Source organism: Monodelphis domestica, chromosome 6 (assembly GCF_027887165.1).
Source record: "Monodelphis domestica isolate mMonDom1 chromosome 6, mMonDom1.pri, whole genome shotgun sequence".
NCBI lineage: Eukaryota > Metazoa > Chordata > Mammalia > Didelphimorphia > Didelphidae > Monodelphis > Monodelphis domestica.
In genome coordinates this window covers 6,505,689-6,531,495 of record NC_077232.1, presented here as the reverse complement: position 1 = coordinate 6,531,495, position 25,807 = coordinate 6,505,689, and the positions used below count along the sequence as shown (strand labels likewise).

The 25,807-nt window shown below is 49.5% G+C and overlaps 1 protein-coding gene across 5 annotated transcripts in view; it reads right to left on the bottom strand.

Moving 5' to 3' along the window:
- The window catches only part of PC (pyruvate carboxylase), a 90,195-nt gene extending 76,865 nt beyond the window's left edge, over positions 1-13,330 (bottom strand). Inside the window, exons 1-4 of one of the 5 annotated variants that reach the window (XM_056801259.1) lie at positions 13,147-13,244; positions 9,904-9,952; positions 9,083-9,185; positions 7,755-7,940 (exon numbers count right to left, since the gene is read on the bottom strand). The gene's annotated coding sequence lies outside the window, so the exon portion shown is untranslated. Of the gene's footprint in view, positions 1-5,469; positions 5,618-7,754; positions 7,941-9,082; positions 9,186-9,903; positions 9,953-13,146 lie in introns of those variants that run through there. The other 4 variants (XM_007502652.3, XM_056801260.1, XM_056801258.1 and 1 more) reach the window with 4 other exon arrangements.
- Between the last annotated feature and the right edge of the window lie 12,477 nt (positions 13,331-25,807).

The window sequence follows — 25,807 nt, the reverse complement described above, 5'->3', positions numbered from 1 at the left end:
CAACCCTGGATGATCTGTCTTGGTTGATTCAGCCCCAGAGTTCGATCCTATCACTGGCTCCTACTCAACACCAACCCCCCCCCCCACCTTTTTTAAGCCAAACTTCTCTCTAAGCAGGCACGCCTCTCCTACCTTGTACAACTATAACACTTCCTACTGTGCTGGGGTTGTTCAGTGATCCCATCTGGGTTTTCTTGGTAGACACTTGAGTGGTTGGCCATTTTCCTTCTCCAGCTCATTCTTATAGCTGGGGAAAAGGAGGCAAACAGGGTAATGTGACTTGCCCAGGGTCACCCAGCTAAGAAATGTCTGAGCCCAGATTTGAACTGAGGACTTCCTTCCTCCAGGTCTGCTACTCTATCCACCATGCCCCCTAGCAGCCCAGACTATATTGTGACCAGTTTGATAATGCTTACCTTCTCAAGGGCAATTTGGAAAACTCAAACTTCAATATGGAACTCAATTCTCAAAATGCAAATGAGAAATATTTAACAAAATAAACTTAAAAATTTTTCTAAAGACTCTACTGGTCTGTACTGACTTGCAGGCCAAGGGCCAGGCCCTTCCTCCTATTGCAAGGTCACTTTGGAGCACAAAAGAGGCCAGGGGTTCTCCAAGGTGATTCTGGCAGGCCCCCTTCTGACAGGCCATCCTGGGTTAGGGGCCCACAGAGGGGCCACGTGTCTGGCGAATGAGGCCCAGAAGCTTATTAGCATTACTTGACTTATTACCAGGATCCTGTTCCACCACAGCAACTGTCAAAGATTCCATCCAAGTTGGAAAGTTACAGGGCATCTCTGGCATGAGGGCTCGTCCCGACCAAGCCCAGACCCTGGAAACCCTTTAGTATGGTGCTGGACACCCTGTGCAAGCCCTCCAGAAGCGCAGCATCCAAGAGGAGTTTTACAGGGTGGACAGAGATGACCACCCTTGGCAAAACTGAGGATCAAGAATGGATAAAACATGCCAAGTAGAGGCTCAACTGCCCTTGGCCCCGAAACACCTTTTTTGTCATTCAGTCATTCCATTTGTGTCCAACTCTTGGGCCTCCATTTGGGGTTTTCTTGGCAGAGTTCCTGGAGGGGTTGGCCATTTCCTTCTCCAGGTCACTTGACAGAGAAGAAAATTGAGGCCCACAGGGTACAGTAGCTTGCCAAGGTTACACAGCGAAGTTTCTAAAACCAGATTTGAACTCGGTCAGGTCTTCCTGACTCCGGGCCTGGAGTTCTGTCCACTGTGCCACCTGGCTGCCCCCTGCAACAGCTTGGAGGCTGGCAAACCACTCGCCCTTAGATGTCCCTTAGACTTCTCCCTCAACCTTAACCGTTGGGGCCCCACCTCTTCCATAAGACTAGACCTCCAGACTGGACTATCCTTGCTAGAGCTCCAGGCTGGAGCCCACACCAGAAAAAGGGGCACCTGCAGCTATGGGATACACCCTAAATCCCAGGATCAGGCCATGGCAAGGTGGTTCCTGCTCTGCCTTCTCTTCTCAGCACTCCCAGTACATGACAGAACACCGCTTCCTTATCAGGAGTTGGGCCTGGATTCAAATTCCCCCTTGAATTCACTTGTACAACCAAGCCAGCCTAGAAGCTTCCCTGGTCTGTCTTCTCTTCTCTCAAGCCCTGCCCCCACTCTAGCCTTGCCATCTGCTTGCTATTCCTCACACAGGACCTCAGAACAAGTCTATTCACTCTTTCTGGACAGCAGCCCCTTTCACTGCTGCCTTCCTCGCCTAATAGCTTCTGATTGGTCCCCAGCCCTCATGTCCCTTGACCTTATCAGCAAAGAGTCTGTGGACTGAACTGGGGGAGAGGATAAAGTCAACCTAAAGAAGGTGTGAAAGGCTGTGAATTTGATCTAAATGCCCAGTGAGGGTTTGGGTCAGTCTTCTAAGGGACTAGGTTTCCCCATTTCCCAGGGCTTGGGGAAGACTTCTAGAGCACTCAGGCCCATTGGGAGCAGCCTGGCCTAGTGCCTCCCCCCATGTTTAAAAAGGGGCTGTCAGGCCTTAAAGTTCCCCTCTCTTCTCCTGGAGACACTTAGCTTGGAACCCCTGAAGCCAGGGTGGGCAGAGAAATGAAAGGGGCCTAATGGGTCCTCCTCCTGTCCTGCCCCTCCTGCTGCCCAAGAAAGCTCTTTAGATGACTGGGACAGAGGAGCTCTCCTGCCCCACTGAGCTCTCCATGGGAATGGTAGCCCAGTGCCTCATTAATCACTGTATGCCACTCAGCCCCCGGAAAAACAGCCTCAAAGTCATCTTCTGTTCTTCCCTCTCCCTCAGAGCCAATGGGCTGCCAAGACTCACGGAGTCTCCCCCTACATCTCACAGCCATTCCCTCTCTCCACTTCTATGGCGCTGGCCCAGGCCAGACCCTTATCACATCTCTCCAGCACTACTGCGCGCTTCCTAAGCTCCCTCCCTCCACACTCCACCCTTTGTCTCCACCTCACAGTTCAGTCTGTCAAACAGTAATCTGACCATTTGGAAAAAGGCAAAAACGAAGGCCTGAAAAATACCTCAGGTGGCTCCAATATGACCGTCCAAGCTGAAAAGCTTAAGGAGGTCTCAGAATGTGGCCTCCAGCACGAAACGTTACCAGATGGCTCGGAGGAGGGTGAACGTGGAGGCAAACCAACCTAGTGGTCATCTCTGAGGAACTCCACCGAGGCCCAGTGAACAAGAAGACGCAAGCAGCAAGTGGCTCTTTGGCCATCAGGCAGGCACACCAGATGAAGAAGCACCCCCCCCCCCCATGTCACCGACCCAACTGGTCAGGAGGCAGAAGGGGAGGGAGGGGCTCCCATTTAGTTCTCATCTTTGTCCAGAGTTCTGCTTGATCTCTTTGCAAGAAGAAAGGCAACAGCAATTAGTATATGAATATCTTGTTCAGGATGACAAAAACCAGGAGGCTAAGCACACACATAATATCTGAGGGGGGAAAAGACTGAGAAAGTCTGGAGATGTATCCCCTGGACAGTGAGGACACTTTGGGCCACACCCACAGATCACAGTGGCTAAAGTGCCAGGCCTGGAGTCCGAAGGACCTGGCCCGAGATTATTCCTAGCTGTGGCAAGTCATGAACTCTGCCAAGCCCTTGCTGCTCTTCAGTTTTAGAACTGATACTAACACAAATGGTGAGGGTTTAGACAAAAACAAACCAAAAAACAAGGCCCCAGACCTCAAAGGCTGTGATAAATCAGGAGCATCCAAACCCTCTGGTGTCCATTAAAAACAGAAGCAGCTCAGTGGAATAGACTAGATGGAGGAGAAACAAAGGACTCACTCAATCAGCCAGTGTCCAATAAAGCAGAAAACATCAATTGCTTGGGAAAGAACTCCCTATCTGATAAAAAAACAAAACAACTGGGAAGACGGGAAAGCAGTCTGGCAGATATGAGGCTTCTATCACCCTCCGCAATCCTTTCTGAATGAATACATGACCGTAATCTCAAGATCATACTATGAAACATTAGAAGAGAATCAGGAAAGCAGACCACAGCTCACAGAAAATAGTACACATGTGTGATTAGAAATACATATATATATGCTCATTATTTACATATTTTGGACATTTCTAAACACTTGATGGCAGAAATTTGATACAGAGATTTCCCCCCATTTAACCACTTCCCTTCTTATTGTAGGCATATTAATTTTGCATTTTGTATCTTCATGTATCCTTAACCAAACAAGAGATAAAGGCACTTAGCAAAGACAAAACAGATAACTTTGGTTACTTGAAGCAGAAAAGCTGTAGCCATTCCCTGAGATAAGTGGCCAGAAGACAGAAACAGTTCTCAGAAGAACAAAAAGTGTTAGCAAGCACATGGAAGAATGCTCCAAGTCACTAATAAAAAGTCTAAAGGAAATCCAGTCAGCTCGGGGGTCACCCAACAAGCTACAAAAATGACAAAAGAAGCAAGGCAATACTCAATGCGGGAGGGGTTGTGGAGCTGTAAACTGGTATGTCCATTTCTGGAATTATGGCTGGGCCCTTGGACTCTGAAACTCCATTGTGGATTTATGCCCCAAGGATGCTACTGATAAGAAGAATCCCCCCCCCCCACACCCCCCAAATATTTCCAGCAGACTTTTTGTGATAGCAAAGACCTGAGAACAAAGGCTGATTGATGCCCATGGGTTGGGGAAGGCTAACCAAAGTGTGGTGAAGAGGAAAGTCAGCAGAGCCAAGAAAAGTTTATAGGCCACGCCTATGACAATGAAAATGTAAAGAACCACATTTAAAAAATAAACAGAGGGGGCAGCTGGGTAGCTCAGTGGATTAAGAACCAGTCCTAGAGACGGGAGGTCCTAGGTTCAAATCTGGCCTCAGCCACTTCCTAGCTGTGTGACCCTGGGCAAGTCACTTGACCCCCATGGCCTAGCCCTTACCACTCTTCTGCCTTGGAGCCAATACACAGTATTGACTCTAAGACGGAAGGTAAGGGTTTAAAAAAAAATAAAAAATAAATAATCAGAAATAAATGTTGCAAAATTCTAAAGGAAAATCCTAACTTGAAAAAAGAGGCAGGCTAAGCCCCTCCCAGCACTGCCTCTGTGGAGAGGGGAGACCCACAGCTCTCATACACATTACAGACTTTGTCAATGTATTAAGAAGTTGTGCTGATTTTTTCTCTTCTTTTTCTTTTATAAAACAGTAAAAATACTCTTTGTTCCATGGGGTGGCTCTCTGAAGAAGAAAGCAAAGGATGCTGAGGAAAACTATGACAATGTAAAAACAAAGGACATCAACAAACACCGAGTAAAAACACCAGACTAAGACCAACATGACTATTTCTTTGCTAGGAAGAAGAGATGTCAGCCGGGGGTGGGTGGGAATAAAGACAAGATGCAGAGCAGAACTTAAATGAAGCCCAGGATCTTCCTTCTTCCTTCCCAGAACTTTGGGGGGGGGGGGAGAGTATAGTGGGGGAAGGGAAGGGAGGAGACCACATCCTCCATAAAACCAATTTCCAGGGTATACCCAACCAGGTTAGCATAGGCGAACAGTCCCAGCTCAGAGTAACTACCACCAATAGTCTGCCTTGCTGGAGAGTGGGGAAGACAAGATCACTCCAAACAATTGAGAAGTATTTATTTCAAGGCTCCAGCCCAACCCTTGGCTGATGCCACCGGGTCCCAAGGACCATTTACTATGATCATTTCTCTTGCCACCTGTGCCACAGGCATCCCCATCTACCCTGCGGCAGCACCCTCAGAACCCGGGGGCCTTGCCACCCACCCTGTCGCTGAACGCTCTCCTAGAGGTGTGGTCTCTTCCAATGAGGAGGTAAGCTCTTTAAGAGAGGGGGCAGGCGCATTTCTATCTATATTCTCAATGCTTAGCACATAAGGAAACACTTAAAATACTTTTTTTTCATTCTACTCCATCCTAAAGTCAATGCAGATTTATGCCCATCTCGGACACTGACGCTTAGAATAATTGCACTCAAATTCTGACCTGAAGATGATGACAGACAGAAGGATCAGATGAAAGCAGGAACACAGAGGAATACACGTTACCGAGACTTCTAAGAAGAGCATTAAAAAGAGGATTTTCTGACTTATTTCCCACTGTATTCCCTGACCATTCGGCGCTGGAGGCTCCGTCCAGCAAAGCAGGGAGGCTAGGCAGAGGTTTCTGCCCTACCGCACAACTACGAGAGGAATGCTGCTGATTTGCTGAGTGGCGCAGGCCTCCCTCACTTGGTCTCAGGTTCCAGAGGCCGTTCTCTTGGCCCTGCTCTATGCCAGACTCCCTTTATCCTTGTTGCACAAGGTATCGGTTATGTGTCTGCACCCACAGGACCCTTCTCCCCCACCGCACAGCATGGCTGTGCTTTCTGCCTGGGGATGGGGTGAACAGAGGGCGGATTTGAACGGAGCAGGAGAAAGGGATGTCCAGCACGGGCCCCTCCCTCATGGGGCCGGGGACCTCCCTTCCCTTTCACCCCCTCCGGTCCATGATCAGATCATCTTTGGTCACTTTCCACCAGCCTCCCTCCTATAACCGATCCGTTATGGAGGGAGGCCAGGCCTGATCCATTTGGAAAGTCCAAATCCATCGATCATCCAAGCTTCAAGATTCCTGTTCCCGACGAGGCAGCCTTTGCTGACCACATGAGGGGAGTGTCTCACTCTATAATCACAAGATTCAGAGCTGGGAGGGACCTTAGACATGATCTAATGCAGACCCCTCCGTTTGTAGAGAAGGAAACTGAGGCTCCGGGGAGCCCAAGGGAGCAGGGACAGGGTGGGCACCCAGGCCTTTTCTGCTGTGCCAAGCTGTCCCTGAAGGAGGCTGTCTGGTCCCAATCATCTCTCTGACAGGCCTGGGCAGCTTAACTCCCATCAGCCTGACGCTTTTTGAGGCTTTCGCAGCCCCTGCCAATGTCTGGCCAGTGACATGACAGGGAGTTACACATCCTCGGCCTATTCCAAGTCACCCACGCACTACGCTAAGCTGACCACAGGAAAGGGGTGACTCAGCAGACACAGGGCATGTGGAATTTTCCAGGTGTCTTCAGTGACGGGTGTCAGAACTGATCTCCTTGGACCTCCATGCCCGGCCTCTCTTCCAGAAGAGGCCCAGTGTGACCTCAGAGTGAACGAACTGGGTCACCAGAGAACAAGACCAGGAGTGGGGCTGGCTCCCGGCTCCAGCCTCCCCCTGTCAAAAAATCCTAACTCAGTTCCCTAGCAGTTTTTCTCAGCTAACCTCCTGGCTGAAAGTACCAAGGATGACAGACTTAGAGGTGAGGGCAGCTAGAGGCTCAGTGGATAGAGAGCCAGGCCTGGGGATGGGAGGTCCTGGGTTCAAATTTGGCCCCAGACACTTCCTAGTGTCTAGGAAGACACATGCCTGTGCAAGAGGCAAATGTCCAGCAAGCTATCCTTGACCAAGCAGGAGAAGAAAGGAGAAATGGAGGCCTTGGGGACTGGGGAGAAGAGGGAGCTGGGGCACCCTGCAGACCCACTTAGGAAGTCCCAAATTCACAGTCTCTGTTGAAGGGTCCTTTTATTTCTTTTGATGAACCTTTCCTGATGGTGGTGGTTGCTGCTATCCCACCCATAGCAACAGACAAAGCATCAGCCAAGGCCTCTGGCCTCCAAGAAAACAACCATGAACAGTGTAAGGAGACTGCCACAAGGTCACTAGAAAGTGTGACAATCAAAATCCCAGTTTCTTTCTTTTTTTTTTTAAACCCTTACCTTCCATCTTGGAGGTCAAGTGACTTGCCCAGGGTCACACAGCTAGGAAGTAGCTGAGGCCAGATTTGAACCTAGGACCTCCCATCTCTAGGCCTGGCTCTCAATCCACTGAGCTACCCAGTTGCCCCCTCTTTTTTTTTAATGGTATAATAAAACAATAATAATGGTAAGTTCCCAGCGGCAGAAGGAAACCTATATGTGGGGAGAGGGAGAGAGAGCGTGTGACTTAGTAAGCTAAGGCTGGGAAGCTGCCTGGGGTGATTTAGCCAGGGTTGCCCAGCAAGAGTCAGGCCTGGCCTCCCTCCATAATCTGTGCTGTCCCAGGGGTCTGCCGATGGAGAGGGGAAGACCTAGGACCCCTTTGATGATGTCACCAGGAAGTGCCATGAAGAAAAGGGAGGCTGTCATGACAAGGACAAAAGGGAAAGCAAAGTTCACCCTAGGGAGGGGGGTCACCGCATCCCAGTGCCTCTCCCCAAAGCCTCCTGGGGCTGCCCGGCTTTTCCACACCCAGAGCTGACGCCCATTTCTCACCTGGTCTCCTAGATTCTGGTCTCTACGCCTTCCAGTCTGCCTTGCACACCCGGGCCAAATGAATCAATGTCATCTCTCTGTTCAAATGCCATCAAGCTTCTGATTGCTTCTTAAGAAGCCGTAGCCCACATAACTGGCCACAGGATACGAACAGGCAGTTTTCAGAAAAAGAAATCAAAGCTCTCTCTAGTACAAGAAAAAATGCTCTAAATCACTATCGATTCAAGAGAGGCAAATTAAAACAAATTAAAACAACATTTCACCTTCCAGATTGGCTCATAGAACAGAGAAGGAAAATGACAAATGCTGGAGGGGATGTGGAAAATGGAGACACAAAGCACTTCTGGTGGAGTTGTGAACTGGCCAGGCCCAAAGGCCCAGCAAAGAAAACAGAACCTATGTCACAAAAACAGTGTCAGCAAAGGAGAAATTGAGGGGGACCCGTCCATTGGGGAAGGGCTGATCAAGGTGTGGGACATGACTGTGGGGGAGCGCTACCGCCAAGGGAATACGACTGCTATCAGAAATGAGAGGAGGGCGGGTTCAAAAAGTCCGGGAAGAGTTATATGCGCTGATGCGAAGTGAAGCAAGCAAAACCAAGAGATCACTATACACAGTAATGGCGATGGTGTACGACGATCTCTGAATGACTTGCTATTTTCATGATCCAAGACAATGCTGAAGGATTCATGAAAACTAGAATCCCCCTCCAGAAAAAGAACTGACCAACTCTGAATGCAGATTAAGGCAAACTTTTTTGATTTCTTTCCTTTTTTTTTTTGCAACACAGCTAATATGGAAATATTTTGCATGACTTTACGTATATATTGCTTGCCTTCTTATGAGGTGGAGGCAGAGAGATTGGAAGGAGGGAGACAATTGAGAACTCACATTTTTTTAAAATAGTGAATATATATATATATATATATATTTTTTTTTTCAGATAGAGCTCAGACTCCTTGTCCTGGCATAACAAGGTCGTCAGTAGTTTGAGAGACTGTCTCCAAGTTCATCTCCCATCACTGGCCCCCACCCCAGGTACTGCCAGTGCCAGAACCACACAGAGATTTTCTTCCAGAAAAGTGCTCTTCTAGGCATGGCCTTAACTGAAGGGAGCACAGTCTGTCACTGGGGCCCTCTTGGCATACCTCTGGTCTTTAGGACCTGTGCTGTGCGTATATTTGTGTCAGTGACTTGGGGTGGTTAGGGGGTGTGGTGGATAGAGCAGCAGGCCTGAAGTCAGGAAGACTCATCTTCCTGGATTCAAATCTGGTTTCAGGCACTTCCTAGCTGTGTGACCCTGGATAAGTCACTTTCACCCTATTTACCTTAGTTTCCTCATCTATAAAATAAGCTGGAGAAGGAAATGGCAAACCACTCCAGGATCTTTGCCAAGAAAACTCCAAATGGGGTCAGAAGAGTCAGACACAACTGAAAAACAAGTGAACAACAATATCCATGTGTTGGCATCTATTCCCTAGACCCTCTCAGCCTGTAAGCTCTCAAGTCTTACATGTTACACGGATGACATGAATTAAAGGGAAGCTAGCTTGCTACTGGCTAGTGCCAGCTACGACCCAAATATCCCTTCCCTTCTAAGTTAAGTTACTGGTAGACCAGTAACAAGGGGCCCCTCTCTACACAAACCAACTACATATGGCAGCAGCCCAGAATAGGAGAAGGAATGCTACACCTCAAGCCAGGAGAGGCCATGAATGACAACAGAAAGAACACTGACTGAAGGCAGAGGACCAGAGTTCAAATCTTGCCACTGTCATCACTATCTCGGTGGGCTTGGGACAAGTCCCCAAGGTTCTCGGAGTCTCAATTTTCTTATCTGTAAAACTGGGAGGAAGGAGGGAGAGATCTAGGTTTAAATGCTTCTTGAGACATTTATTAGTACAGCTGACCACAGGAAAGTCATTTGCTCAGAGTCCCAGTTTCCTTATCTGTAAAACATAGGTAATGAGACTTTCATGATCTACCTCGAAGGACATTAGAGAGGTTTGATGAGAAAATGTCCTCAGAGAACTCTGCAAGCTTCAGAGGGCTACCCGGAGTATAAATTCCCAATTCCCATCATCAGAATCCTCAGATATCCCTACTGACCTCAGGTGACCGAGAATTCCTCGATTGTTGGCAGACTGACCTTGATTTCTAGTAAGTTCTGAGATCCCTTTTTTTTCCTGAAACACTACCTGAGGGAGGAAAAAAATAGGATTGTGATTTCCCCAAGGATTCCTGTGAACTCTTGGAGTTGAGGTTTGGGGGAAAGAACTGAACTGCTTTAAAGCCTCCTTACAGTTGTGTCACAATGTACATTCATTCATGGCACTACTAAAAGGAACCTTCTATAACTCAAATCAGCAAGCATTGAGCACCTACTATGTGCTAGACACTCTGCTAGAGTATAGAGCGACCAAAATCTCTGTAGAGAGACCAAAATCAGCCTTTGCCCTCCAAGAGTTGACATTCTGTCATAGTAAACAGGAACTTACTTATAAAGGCAAAATACAAATTAGTGAAGTTTGGGAAGTCCAGGCAGTGTGAGGGGAAGTGAGACCAGGGAAGGTTCAAGTGGCTCAAGCAACCCCAGGGTCCTACAAAATGCTGTCTGGCCTCCAAAGGCCACTCTCGCTTTTCAGTTATCTCACCCGTCAGTCTTCTCACTCCCTGACACCAGCCTCCTGGCTGTTTCATGAATAAGACCCCCCATGTCTTGGCATTTTCTCTGGCTAGAACCCTCTCCCTCCTCGCCTTGCTGACCATCCCTGGTTTCCTTCTTTTACAGGATGCTTTTCTCAATCTCCCTTAATGTCAGTAACTCCTCCTGTAAATTGGGTCAGATTTGTCTCAACTATAGCTTGTTGGTGAGGACTTATTTGTATGTTGTCCCCCTCATTAAACTCTCAGCTCCTTGAGGGCAGGACCTGCCTTTTGCTTCTTTTTGTACCAGTAGCACTTAGCACAGTACCCAGCAGAGAAAGTGTAAGAAGCCTGGAAAGGGCAGGTGATGAAGGTCTTGGAAAGGCAAACAGAAGATTTTATATTTGTTCTTGGAGATAATAGGAAGCCACTGAATTTTAATGGTCAAATCTGTTCTAAGTGGAGGATGGATTGGAGTGGGGAGAGATGAGACAGGCAGGCAGACCCCCAAAGCATTTAAGTGATGAGAGCCTACACCAGAGCAAGGGGTGGGTAAGAGAAGATAAGACAAATGATTGGACTATGGCTTCAGAGCTGCTACAGGGAAGTGAGAGATAGTGAAGAGTCACCTACATGATAAGCTGGAGAGCCTGGAAAGATGATGGTATCTCTGGCTAGTTTCTAGGGAATTTAGAAAATGTGAGGGCCTGGGTACAAATAAGAAGTTCCATTTTGGATCCAGGACAATTTTTTTTTTTTAAACCCCTTGCCTTCCGTCTTGGGAGTCAATACTGTGCATTGGCTCCAAGGCAGAAGAGTGGTAAGGGCTAGGCCATGGGGGTCAAGTGACTTGCCCAGGGTCACCCAGCTGGGAAGTGTCTGAGGTCAGATTTGAACCCAGGACCTCCCTTCTCTAGGCCTGGCTCTCCATCCACTGAGCTACCCATCTGCCCTGGATCCAGAACAATTCTGAGGGACTTATGAAAAAGAATGTTCTCCACCTCCAGAGAAGGAACAGTTCAAGTAAGAATGCAGATGAAAGCAGACCATTTTTAACTTGTTTATTTGGATATGTGTTTGGGTTTTATAAGATTAGGCACTCACAAAAATAAGTAATATGGAAAGGTGTTGTGTGTGATAATGCATGACTGAACTGCTTGAGACAATAGGGATCATTTAACTTCAGAAAATGTATGTGGAAATTTGTTATCAAAATAAAAAAAGAATAAAAAACATCAAAAAGAAACTCCATGTTGAACCTAAAGAGGTTAAGATGTCTACAGGACATCTAATTCAAGGCACCCAATAGGCAGCTGGAGAAGTGAAAGTGAAGGACAGCAGAGAGGATCAGGAGGAAGAAAAATCTGGGAATCACATCCTAGAGATGATCACTGAATCCATGGGAGCTGAGATCACCAAGTGAAGTAGAATAAAGGGGGAAGAGTAGAGGGCTGGGGGGCAGGAGGGGAACACCTCCAGTGAGTGGGCATAACCTGGAGGAGAGTCCAGCAAAGACTGAGGAGAAAGAGAAGCAGAAGGGAGAAGTGTCCTGAAAACTAGAGAAGAGAGCACGCAGGAGGAAAGGGTGAGCAGCATGTCACAGGGCTGCAGAGAAGTCAAGAAAGCTGAGGAATGAGAAAAGATGGGGATTAAAGGATCACCAGTCACTCTGGAGAGAGCCATGGGGGGCTGGGTAGGGAAGAAAGGAGATGACAGGAAGCAAGAGGAAGGGTTGTCCCAGTGGCGTCTCTCACCCCAACCCAGGTCCATAGGGCTCGGGGCTGGCAGGGCCCTGGAACAGTGTCTACACCAACACCATCACTGTTGAAGATACTGAGGTCCAGGACTGAAAATTACAAGTCCAAGGTCACAAAGCTCTGGCCCAGCTAGGGTCCAGGTACTGTGCAGAGCCCCCCAACAAAGAGATCTGGTGCCCAGTTGTTTCCCAGTCTCTTCCCCAATCAGCCTTTTTCCGTAGTCCCAAGGAGGAGCCCAGTGCCAGGCACACAACAGTTGACTCAAAGGCACTGAAATGGGGAGGAGAGGGAGTGATGATTCTTGGGGGCGGGGAGGGGGCGGTGCTCGATGAACAGGGCAGGGTTTGGGGGTCTCCGATGCTGAGGACCACTTCCAGCTACAGTCCAGCAAGGACTAGACCCCGACCTGCCTCCGGGAGCCTCAGCTTCCCCTCAGGACTGCTCCTGCCCCTCAGGCTCCCGCCAGATAGACAGGGCCAGTGGGGGAGTCTAGAGAGGCCTGAGTGAGGGAACCAACTCCCTTCTTTACAGATGAGGAAACTGAGGCACAAAGAAGTGAGAAAGCAGCTCGCCGCAGGTCACCGGAGAGGGACTTAGGTTCTCTGCCTGCCAGATTGGAGTGAGGAAGACGGCCCGGTGGCTCCGGGCACACTGCACCCATTTGACAGAAGGGCAAACGAAGAGCGGTTCAGCACGTCTGAGGACTAGGGGACAGGCCGGGTGAGCGGGGTCATGTGATGCGGTCGCTCTGACGGGGGCGGGGGAGGCGCGTTCCCCGCCTCGTCCCCGCCCCCGCCAGCCCCTAGCAGCTCCAGTGGGCCCGTGCTTCCACGCCTGCAGCTTACATAAACGCCCGGGCGCGTGCCCTCCCCTCCCCGGGGGAGGGGGGGTAGGGGGAAGGAGGCGGCGGGAGCCAAGGGAGGGGAAGGGAAGGCACGGAGGGGGAGGACAGAGCTCAGGGCCCGGGAGCCACCGGGGTCGGGACTCACCGCGGATGCTGCCGCTGCCGCCGCCGCCTTCTCAACCACCGCCGCCGCCGCCGCCGCCACCGCCACTGAAGGTTTCTCAGGGAGCCCGCGCGCAACCGAACTTGCTGAGGCTGTTGCCCCGCCCCACCTCTGCCCATTGGGCGCCGCTGCCAGGCCCCTCTTCCCATTGGGAAGCGCTTCCCGTCATTCAACGCTCCTTAGACCAGCCCCGCCCCGAGCCCGCCTGTCAGTCACATTTAAGCCTTGGCGCCGCGTGCTCGCCTCGCCCTCGCATCCCTAGTCGGCCCAGTTATTGGCTAATGCTGCTCCGAGGGCCCGCCCCCTTTCCCGGCCCCGGGCTCCCACGTGGGCTGTCGAGCCCCCGGTCCTCGCCGGCCCGGGCGCCGCTATAGGCGGAAGCGGCTGGCCTCAGGATCGCGATGATTGGCTGATGGAGGGGGTGGGACCCTTGGGTTCATTCATCTGAGCCGCACGTGTCATTTAAAGCCGCAACCATAACAGGGCCCGGCGGGGCGGGGCGAGACGAGGGGCAAGCCCCTAGGAGACCAGCAGGCGCGAAGGGAAGGGCCGAAAGGAGGAGCGAGGGCGGAATCTGGGAGACTAAATGTCATAGCGGGGGACAGGAACGATCTCTCGCGTTACAGGTGGAGAAACTGAGGCACTGAACGGCAAAGACTCAGATCTCTAAGCCGCCTGAGTGCAACTGTTAACTCTTCTCTCTCCTGCTGAGGATAATTACCGAGCTAGGAGATTTGGGTTGAAATCCTCCCCCCAAAGGAAGATCGTGTCCGATGCACCAGTTGCTTCCGGGCAGGACCAGAGATGCTGGATCCTTTGTCTCGGAGCTACAAAGAGGAAAAGAACCTCTAAGGGCAATTTTGCAAATCCAACTTCACGCCTGGAAGTCTTGCGTCCCCTTCCCCTCTTGGCATGCTTTCCCCTCGGGGCTCAAGTCTAAAGTCCGCTCCTTACGGAAGGCTTTCCTGGACTCTGCCCCCAGTCTTCCCCCCGGTTCGGTTCGGTTTGGTTTTTAATTTTGTTATCTGCTTATAAGTGACCGGAGTTGTGGTTAGAAATCCTTCCGGAGGGAGGGATCTTGGTGGTGCTGCCTCCTTTTATATTGGCTGGGTAAGCCCGGTAAGCTCCCAGCCAGTGCCCCAGACCACCCTTGTCTCCAGTCTGCAGAGAAGGTCCGTCGGTCCCAAGCCCAGCGCCATGCCTAGCTGGTCCGCAGCCCTTCACAAACGTTTCTAGGGCCGACGAGGACCGGACTCAGTCTTGGGGGCTTCTCAAATCCTGTCATCCACAATGGGGCGCAGGTAATGGAGCCCGCAGCTACCGGCGCAGAGCATCCAGGGAAATACGGCAGGGGAGGGGGCGATTTTGTTGTTCAGTTGCGTCCCAACCCTTTGCGACCCCTTGTGGGTTTTCTTCGTTGGCCATTTCCTTCTCTAACTCATCTAACAGATGAAGAACCTGCGGCAAACGGGATGGGGTGAGGGGACTTGCCCAGGGTCACACAGCTAGTAAGCCACTGAGGTCATATTTGAACTCCTGTCTTTCTGAGCCTGTCCAGAGTGGTTTGTGCATCCTTGTCTCCCCCTGTTAGTCGGGAGGCTCCTGGGGGGCAGCGGCTGTTGTTTCCCAGCTGCTCAGCACAGTGCTTGGCACATCGGGGTGTCCTTTGTACTCTGAGAGAGCCAAAAGGACAAGGGGGGGGATTACTTTTGACCTGAGTGTAAATGTGATTTAAGGGAGGCAGCGCACAGAATCAGCAGCCTCACTCTCTGAGTCCTCAAGCACCACAGCACCTGCTTTGCTTGGAAGGAATTGTTCTCACGTGCCCATTCCCCTGAGGGAAGTCTGGGGTGGACACCGCCTAACAAGGCATGGCCCTTGGAGCCCTAGGTGGGAGCTGGGTGCCAGGCGGGCACCAAAAGTGGAGGAGCAGCCCTGAGGCACTTGTCTTCCCTGAACACCCTGGCACCCAGTAGGTGCTTCATCAATGCTCACTGGCTCAAAAGAAGAGAATCTGTGCTCTCTAGGGCTGGGTGCTTCCGGAAAGTCTAGGCCAGGAAAGATGAGGAAAATGGAAGGAGGAAGGGGAACAAGGGGGGGGGGGGAGGCCGGCAGATCTCAGGGACTTGCTGGGCTCCCTCACCCATCCCTGGTGAAAGGAAAAGTGGGATTCGGCTCAGTGGCTGAGGGTGCTTTCCTCCCCCCTCGGTACCTCAGACTCTCGGACCCTGCCATCCCCCCCTCAGTCACCCCCAACACTTAGACGGTGAGGAGGGTGGAGGAGTGCCCTTGCTCCTGCCCACTTCCCAAGGCCTCCTCCTTTACCAGCCGAGCCCAGGCGGGCTTTCCTCCCCGGCACAGGACGAAACTGGCTTGAGGGAAGAGTCTGGTGGTCTCCTGGGCCCCCTCCAGGCCTGTCTGAGAAGCCTAGTGGCTAGAGAGAGTCAGGAGACCCGGTCCAAGCCCTGCTCCCACACCTTACTGGCTGGGGCTGTGGATAAGTCGCTTCCCTTCTCTCTGAACCTCCTATTCCTCCTCTACAAATGGTGAGGCGGCTGAGGCTCCTTAGAGGTCTTCCAGGCCTCATTTAACAGAGGACGAAACTCAGGTCTTCCCAGGGAGGGGAAAGGACTTGTTCAAGGTCACCGCAAGCCTCAGGAGGCCCCTCAGCCTGTCTGCAGGTCCCTGCGAAGGTCTCCTTTGGGGAAACTGTTCTTGTGAGCCACACGTAGCTAATGCCAAGAACGCCAGTGACGGCAGCAATGGGGATCCGACTGGAGGGCCAAGAGCCGAGTCACCGTTGGGCCCGTAAGCTTTGGGGGAGCCCCTGCTGGCTTTGAGAGCCAATCAGAATTTGGGGTCAGCAGGTCATACAGATCTGGAGGGGACCTTGGAGGACAGGAGTACACGCCTCCCTTTTATTTAGGCCCTTACGTTCTGTGCTAGTAACAACTCCAAGACAGAAGAGCCAGGCCTGGACAAACAGGGGTAAGTGACTTGTCCACGGTCACTCAGCTAGCACGAGTCCGAGTCCAGATTGGCGCCCAGGCCCGGCACTCTGCCCACTGGGCCACTGAGCTGCCCCACAACCCTCGTATTTTACAGATGAGGAAACCCAGGCCCAGGAAGGTTAAGTCATTTGCCCAAGATCATACAGGTAGCAGTAGCAAAACTGGATTTGAACGTGGGTCCTCTAACTTCAAATCAAGCACCATATGTTTGGAGACTCGATATGGGCCTAGGGGAGTAGGAAAAGCATTTGATTTAGATGAGGAGTCCAAGGCCTTACTCTGGGACCTGGAGCAAATCCCTGCCTCCCTTTAAGGCTCAGTTTCCTCATCTGTAAAATAAAAGGAGCCCCCCGGCTCTCCCTCCTGGGCATGACTTCTTTGGCACATCCCTGCTACTCCGAAGTCTGGATTCAGTCTGGGGATACTTGAAACGTCCTGATTAGGCACTCCCAGAAGAACTCTTGGATCCAGGAGACAAATGGGGAACAAGGGGTGCTTCGTGAGCATTTGGAGGCTCCTCAGAACCCTCAGCCAACCCCAGCGTCAATGAGAGCCTCCTTTTAAAGAGAGGGAGGTCAAGTGTTGGGGGGCTGGCAGCTCCCTGGGTTCCCCTCTGCAGTAAAGAGATCACATTCCTCTAGTCTAGGTAGCTGGGTGGTACCTTGGAGCTCTGGGGTTGGAAAGACCCGAGTTCAGATCCAGCCGTAGACATACAAGCTGGGGGACTCTGGGCAAGAGCCTTAATGTCGCTCCACCTCGGTTTCCCCATATACAAAATAGGGACGATAATAGCACTTACTGTTATGTGGGTCCTCAATTACTGCAAAGCTTCAAACACCACCCAAATGCGAGTTCCCATCTTTATCTCGGTGCCTTCCCCGGTCCTGAGTCAGACAGAAAGTCTCTTCTCTTAGAGAGAACTGAAAGCAGGCACAAGGAAGGCTGAAGAACCCAGCGTGGGAGGAGCAGAGGCGCCTGGCACTAGGAGCTGGGCCTGCTGGCGTTCTGGAGGCGTCGAAAGGGTCCCCCCAAAGCACTGGGGATCAGGAACTTGGGGGGCTCTGGGGAGCCATCCAGCGCCCCCTGGACAGCCTCATGTTTTCCGTGAACGCGGCTCCTGTTCTCTGCTCTATAAATAAACCGGCCCATTCTTTGTGCCTTTCCAGCCAGGTGCTTGCAAGGGGGATGGACGACACCACGTGGCTGGTGTCACGTAGCAAGCTGCCAGAGTTGGGACAAAGAGTCAGGAAAGTGGGAAATCAACGCCGCCGGGAGCCCGGGTCCGCCTTTAAGGACTTACATTCCCCCAAGGAGAACAGTCCCTCCACAGATAATACTTCTGTGGCAGGGTGTGCTGGAGAGGAGGGGAAGGAAGGGAGCATAACGAGAACAATCACACTCACAGAGCCGTGTAAGGGGGCTAAAGAACTCCAAATGTTCCCTCACTTGATCCTCAGGGCAGCCCTAGGTGCTGTCATCATCCCCATTTTACTGATGAGCAAATGGAGGCACCCAAAAAATGAGACTTTCTCAGAAGGGTTCGAGGCTAGATTTGAACTCGGGTTTTCTGGCCTCCAGGCCCACAGCACCAAGGAGCTCCAGGGGAGTATCCTGAAGGGAATGTGGCACCTTCCTCAAAGGCAGGGAGAGAATTTAAGGGGAGCTCCAAAGAGACAGGAGGGGAGGGGACAAAATAGCAGGACTTGGGAAATTAGAGCAGCGCGTGGTTGGCCCAGTTTGCCCCTGAGGCTCAGAGAGATGGAGCTGGGATTCTCTGCTGCCTTCAGACCCAGTTCTCCACTCCTAGGACAGCCTATCCTCTGGGATCAGCTGGTAGTACAGTGAATGCGAGGAGGCAGTAAGAGGGGAGAGGGTTGGGAAGGCAGATCTGGGTTTGGTTCTTCTCAGTTCCAACCAACAAATATTTCTGAAGCGCCTCCTTGTGCCAGGCTTTGTGCTGGGAGCCAGGGAAAGGAACCCAGAAATCAAGACAGCCCCTGCCCTCAGGGGGCTTCCACTCTCTCCAGGGGAAGTATAGCTTCAACAGAATTCAGGGACCTTTAGGGGGGCCTTGGCAGCTCAATAAATACTAATGAACATTGGCTGTGGGCAGCAAGGTGGCGGCGTAGCGCCGTCACGAAGACTTATCTTTGTGAGTTCAAGTCCCAGCTGCGTGATCCTGGGCAAGTCACTTCACCTCTTTGCCTCAGTTTCCTCATCTGGAAAATGAGCTGGAGAAGGCCATGGCCAACCCCTTCTCTGCCAAGAAAACCCCAAATGGGGTCATGAGGAGTCAGACATGACTGAAAACGACAGCAAAGGATTATTCTAAAGTTTGGGGCTGGGATCAGATTTGGGGATTAGAATCAGGTGAGAAAGGAAAGCAGCGCCTAACAACCTTGATTGCAGGAGCTGTTTCCTCCTGGGTCTTGGCTTCTCCGGCGCCTGGCACCTAGTGGATCCCTGATAAAGTTCCTTGCATTGTTGATGGAGGGCGGAGCTGGCGGGCAAGCTCTCCTCAAACCCTCTCATGCCCCCGCCACCAAGGGTCCCTTTTCCCCTACTTTTGCCCTAGCCTGTCAGCTGCTCAGTCAGAGCTGGCAGCCTTACAAACACAGCAAATCCTGAGCCAAAGAACAGTCAGGAGGAACAGGGAAGGAGCAAAGAGCAAAGAATGATGAAAGAGCCCCAGGGGGGTAGGATGGGCCAAGCAGAATCCTGGCTCTGCTCAGACCTGCCGGGGCCTCCCCAGATCCCAAAGGGTACCCCACTACCTCAGAACACCCCAGGATTCCTGGCTGGCTGAAGCTGCAGCCTGGGCCTGGGTCCTCACACCCAAAGGCCCTCCTGAGTGAACTTTGGCTTAGATCTAGACCAAAGGACCAGAGAGTAGAGCAGGAAAAGACGTCCAAGAGGCCTCCTCCAGCCCAGGCGTCTCCTTTTACAAACGAGAAAACTCTGACCAAGGAAGGGAAGGGAAGAGGTGAAGAGATCACAAAATCAGAAGCTGGGACATGAAGTCGGGTCATTTCAGCAAGGAACCAGTTCTTTCTCTCGCCCACCCGCTATAAACCCGCACCCAGGTTTCCCCTCTACCAGGAGGCCTGTCCATAGGCCTTTTGCCCAGGGTTGGTATTGCTCCAAGAACCTGTGGGTAACAGCTTGCCTGTTCAAGAGAGTACTAGGCGTCCACTCAAAATGCTGGGGTCAATTCCAGCGTTACTACTGCCTTCCTCTTCCTCCATGGCCCGGGGACTGAGCCACTCTGGCCATCGGTTTCTTCTTCTGGAGAGACCCTCTCTGAGGTTTGGGACCTCGAGGCCACACTGCGTATGTTCTGAAGGACCCTCCATGAATATGTATTCTTGAGGCCAACGTGTGTCTGTTTTCCCCTGTGAATGGCTCATGCATCGATGGAAGAGCCTGTCTGAGGTTTCTGTGGGTGGGCTGTGCTATTTTGATGGGGCCCGCTTTTACCTTCCATTGAGCAACAGTGGTGTGTGATTAGTCTTGCTTTTAGTCTATATAGAGTTTGCACAGCATTGTTTCCTCATTGTCTCTCCCATTAGACTATAAGCCCCTTAATGGCAGCCACCGTCTTTTGCCTTTTTTCTTTTCCTCAATGCTTGCTATATAGTACACAATTAATTGTCTATTGAGTGACTATTGACTGTTATAATTGATTATTATTACTGTGCCTCGCCACTTGGTAAATGTTTTATGTTTAAGAGGCAGTGAGTGGTATAACCACAAAATATCTGAGAATGGACCAGCCAAAGCCTACAGAAGACCTGCATAGTTTCCATTCAAATGGAGACTCCTTAAAGAAATATAGGAAAGCTTAGGTAGCTAGAGAACTGTGAATGCTCATGGATAGGTTGTGCCAATATAATAAAAATGACAAAATTATGAAAATCAATTTATACTTTTAATGCTATAGCAATCAAATTACTAAGGGGACACTCTACAGTAACTATGTTTACCCAGACTTTCACAAAATTCACTTGGAAAAGCAAAAAATCTGGAATATCAAGAGATCTGATGAAAAGAAATATAGATGAAAGGAAGATAACACTTCTAGAGCTCAAACTGTACTATAAATCAGCAATCATTAAATCCATATAGTATTGGTTAAAAAATAAAGAGATAGATCAACAAAACAGACTAGACAAAGGAGTATCAGAAATAATAGAAGTCAGCTTAATGTTTGATAAAGTGGAAAATATAAATTATCCAAGGAAAAACTCCTTATTTGATAAAATAAAAAATTTTAAATGCCTTATATGATAAAAACTGATGGGAAAATCAGACAGCATCCTGGCAGAAATTAGGCTTAGGCCAACATCTTATACCATACTCCACAATACATTCTAAATGGATAATCAATCTTTTTTTCTTTCTCTATATATTATATATATATATGTATATATTTGAAATTTTTATTTAATTAATTTAGAATATTTTCCATGGTTCCATGACTCATGTTCTTTCCCACCCCTCCTCCAGCCCCCTCCCGTAGCCAACAAGCAATTCCATTGGATTTTACATGTGTCATTGATCAAAATCTATTTCCATATTATTGATATTTGCACTGGGGTGATCGTTTAGAGTCTACATCCCCCATCCTATTGCCATCAACCCATGTGATCAAGCAGTTGTTTTTCTTCTGTGTTTCTGCTCCCACAGTTCATTCTCAGGATATGGATAGTGATCTTTCTTGTAAGTCCCTCAGAATTGTCCTGGATCACTACACTGCTGCTAGTAGAGAAGTCTATTACATTTCATTGTACCACAGTGTATCAGTCTCTATGTACAGTGTTCTCCTGGTTCTGCTCCTTTCACTCTTGGATACTCAATCTCAATATTAAGATTCATACTATTATAAAAGGTTAGAAAAGAAACAGATTATATGCTTCTCACAGCTATGGGTAAGAGATTTATTCATAGCCTAATAAGAGATAGAGGTAATTACAAATTATAAAATAGATAATTGATTCCTTGAAACTAAAAAGCTGTATAGATGATATTAATGCACCTAGGTTGAGAAGTGGTCAAATGGGGGGAATAAAGTCCTTATTTCAAATTTCTCTGATAAGGATTTGCTATCCAAAATATACAAACAATTAATAAATATGTATGACCAATAACCGCTGCCCAATAAATAAGTGATTAAAGGATATGAACAGTTTTCAAAAGAAGAATCACAAAATGGCAGCAATGACACAGAAGAATAATCCAAATCACTAATAATAAGAGAAGTGCAAATCAAAAATGTCCTTGAGGTTTCCCCTTATCCCATTACAAATTGACAAAAATAACAAAAAGTGGCAACAATCAATGTTGAAGGGCTTGTGGAATGATTGGCACATTAATACATTGTTGGTGGAGCTGTGAAACAGTATAATCATTTTGGAAAGTGATTTGGAATCATGCAAATAGAGTGACTAAAATGTCCATATCCTTTGAACTAGAGACTCCATAATTGGGCTTTTACCATCAATAAAAAGGTCTTTGTATATTTTGTGATAGCTAAGAATTGGAAATACAGTAGATGCCTATCACCTGGGAAATGGATAAACAAACTGGTACATGACTGTACTATGAGACATGATAAATGTGATAAGTACAGAGAAACCTGGGAAAATCTATATGAACTGATGAAGATTGAAGTCATCAGGGCTAAGAAAACAATATACACAGAAATTACATCAACGCAAATGGAAAGAACTGCCCCACCCCACCCCCAAAATCAAAAGGCAATGTTACAAAATGATAAAGATCAAGTGCGACTTGAATGAAGATATAGGGAAAGACACTCCTTTAAGGAGACAGGAAGTCCATAGATATTACTCATTGCATAGGTGTTCCGACTTTTTCAATGTATCTATGGGTTGGGCTGATTTTTTCCCCTCTCTAAAAGAATGGGGGAGCAGCTGGGTGGCTTCATGGATGGAGAGCCAGGCCTAGAGACGGGAGGTCCTAGGTTCAAATGTGGCCTCAGACTGTGTGACCCTGGGCAAGTCACTTGACCCCCATTGCCTAGCCCTTACCACTCTTCTGCCTTGGAGCCAATACACAGTATTGACTCAGAAGGTAAGAGAGAAAAGAAAAGAAAAGAAAAGAAAAGAAAAGAAAAGAAAAGAAAAGAAAAGAAAAGAAAAGAAAAGAAAAGAAAAGAAAAGAAAAGAAAAGAAAAGAAAAGAAAAGAAAAGAAAAGAAAAGAAAAGAAAAGAAAAGAAAGGAAAGGAAAGGAAAGGAAAGAAAGGAAAAGAAAAAAGGAAAGGAAAGAAAAGAAAAGAAAAGAATGTTATTTGTTATATGGAATGGCTCTCTGGGAGGAATACATGGAGATACAAGAAACAAAAGATATACATTTACAACTTTAAAACAAAAGTCCAGAAAGCCTGGAGATGGGAGGTCCAGGGTTCAAATCTGGCCTTGGACATTTCCTAGCTGGGAACTGTCACTTATCCCCAGTTGTCTAGGCCTTGCTGCTCTTCTGCCTTGGAACCAAGACAAAAGATAAGGGTTTAAAAAAGAAAATCAATGGTGTCAGTGGGATGGATCTTTGGATGGTTGGGAATCCTATAAACAGGGGCTCAGGAGCTACAGGGATTAGGAATGTATCCTCCACGTCCGGGAGTTACCTCCTGCACCCAGAGAAGAGATTCGGTTGTAGCCAGGAGGTTGTGGCCTGGCTTGGCCCCAATCCGGGGGTGAAAAACAGACCTGGCAGTGTGAGGTGACCAAGTAGGCAGAAAAAGAGAGAGAGAGAGAGAGAGGAGAGAGAGAGAGAGAGAGAGAGAGAGAGAGAGAGAGAGAGAGAGAGAGAGAGAGAGAGAGAGAGAGGGAGAGAGAGAGAGAGAGGAGAGAGAGAGAGAGAGAGAGAGAGAGAGAGGGAGAGAGAGAGAGAGGAGAGAGGGAGAGATGGAGAGAGTGAAAGAGAGGGAGAGAGAGAAAGGAGAGATGGAGAGAGGGAGAGAGTGGAAGAGAGAGAGGGAGAGAGAGAAAGGAGAGAGGGAGAGAGAGAGAGAGAGAGAGAGAGAGAGAGAGAGAGAGAGAGAGAGAGAGAGAGAGAGAGAGGAGAGAGGGAGAGATGGAGAGAGTGAAAGAGAGGGAGAGAGAGAAAGGAGAGAGGGAGAGATGGAGAGAGTGGAAGAGAGAGGGAGAGAGGGAGAGAGAGAAAGGAGAGAGGGAGAGATGGAGAGAGTGGAAGAGAGAGAGGGAGGGAGAGGAACGGCTGCCTATGGGCAGAGTAAACAACCTTCTCCAGGGTGGGTCCCACTCTAGAGCTGGGCCTCATGCCTAAATTTGCCTCTGGTTTGTCCTCCCCCAACATTGTTCTAGTTCTTCTGGGGCTAAGCAAACAAGTGTGTTGTTGTTGTGCTTGAGTCATATCTGACTCTTCCTGACCCCATCCGGGGTTTTCTTGGCAAAGATGCTGGAGTGGTTGGCCATTTCCTCCTCCAGCTCATGTGACCCAACAAGGAACAGAGGTAAAGAGGGTGAAGTGACCTGCCTAAGGTCTCACAGTGAGCCAGTGTCTGAGGTCAGATTTGAACCCGGGACCCAGTGCTGGCCCAGAATAAATCTAGCCGCTGTTAACAAAAGACCTACACATTCTGGAATGCACTGATTATGCTCCCCCTAGTCTAGTTGTCCCTAACTGCCCTGAAAGTTTCCGAGCAGAGAAAGGGCCATTAATAGGGATTCTTGGGGCCATTTCAAATCTACCCAATTGTGCCATGGTCTAGCCTTCGCTTTCCATCTTTGCCCCAACAATAGCACGCCTCTTTGCCAGATGTTTTGTCAAAGTCTTGGCAAACAGAGTTAACCAAGAGCCACAAAAGGTTAGAGAAAGAATGAGCAGGTTGGGGTGTGGCTGTAATAGAGGGTGATTGTGTTAGGAGAAATCCCAGAAATCAAAATGGTGACAGCAGTATAAATGGAAGCAGCCGCGGGCCAGGAAAACCAACGCTGAAGCTCCTCCTTCTGCTGAGTAGAGAGCTGGAGGTTGCGTGTTGCCAATGAAGTCCTTGTAATCTCAGCTGGTGTTGCTTAGCCATGTCTCTACCTGGGCAGCGGGGTGGCTTAGTGGATAGAGTGCTGGACTTGGAGCCAGAAAGATTTATCTTTGTGAGTTCAAGTCCTGCCTCAGACCCGTCCTAGCTGTGTGACCCTGGACAAGTCAATACCCTCTTTGCCTCAGTTTTCTCATCTGGAAAATGTGTGGGAGAAGGAAATGGCCAACCCCTCCAGGGTCTCTGCCAAGACGACCCCAAATGGGATTATGAAGGTTATTTCTCTTAGGAGGGTAAGAGATATTGTTGGAGAAATAAATATCAGATCTAAACAAAATAAATTCACTGTGATGGGTGAAAGGAGTGATTCCCAGCCTGGGAGGGCCTCCGGGAGGAGGTGGCCTTTGAGCTAAACCTTGAACGGAGCTGGAGGTTCCAAGAGGAAAGGAATGAGAGCATTCCAGACAACCTGGGTAAAAGCACAGAAACGGGAGATGGGATGTCAGAGACAGGAAACAATTTGGCTAGAAGGTAAAATGTGGGAAGGGGAGCCATTTGAGTCAGCCCAGTATAGTCTGGCTAAGATGGCCACCGGACGGAGTCCGAATGAATGGTACCGAACTCAATAATGATCAGGAAAGGGAGTGAGAATCTCCAGGGAGTGACTACACCCACTCTCTCGGAGCCGGCACAGCATGAAAGGGGGCTGCCAGCCAGTACCAGCAGAGATCAACAAGTCCGCAGCCTCTCAGCGTGACCAGAGGATGGATGAGAGACCCGGGTAGCCTGCTGGGCTCTGTGTTCAGAGGCAGCAGGAGCCAGGGCTAGCCTAAGGAAGAACCGCAGGAGGCTGGAAGATCTCGGGAGCCACTGGGAGCAGGGCTCGGATCAGGGCACCCCAGGGCTCGGAGGAGAGCCAGGACCGGCCAAAGAGCTGAATATCAGAGATGGGGGAGCCTGGCCTCATCCCAGGAATCCAACAGCAGGCAGGGCTGACCACCCCTGGCAAAGCTGTGTGGCAGTGGTAGAGGGAGTGCAAAGCTTGGCCCTGGAACGAACTAAAGCCAGAGAGAGAAATCAATCAGAGGAAACCTGGTCAGTCCAGAAACACCACAAAATCCATCCCAGGAGGAGAAAGGAACGGCACAACCACTACCAACAGAGCCTCGGGAGGTCAGTGTGAAAGCCTAGAAGAAATGAAGAAAGAAAGAAAAAGGCAAAATAAAAACTCTCGAGGAAAGAAATAGAAGGAAAATAATTTATCGATAAAGAGAAAATGGCACAGGTGTTTGAAGGTCAGGCCTGAAGGTCCTGAGTTCCAATCTAAGCCCAGATACTTCCCAGCTGTGTGACCCTGGGCAAGTCTCTCCACAAGACATGGCCTCAGAGTTTTCTATAAAATATGGGGCAAGGTTCTAGCTAAGAGTGGAGGGAAATAGGAGAAATCTGGGAGGGGGATTGAGGCCATTGCAAACCCAAATCTAGCCTCTTCCTTCCCCTCCTTCGCTCACTCCCTCTTAGTTTGACTGATGAGCTTCCTTTCCCTCCAGTTCCCCAGTGTAAATCATCTCCGTGTCAGCCTCACAATGAATCATTTTTCCTGCTCTGGTC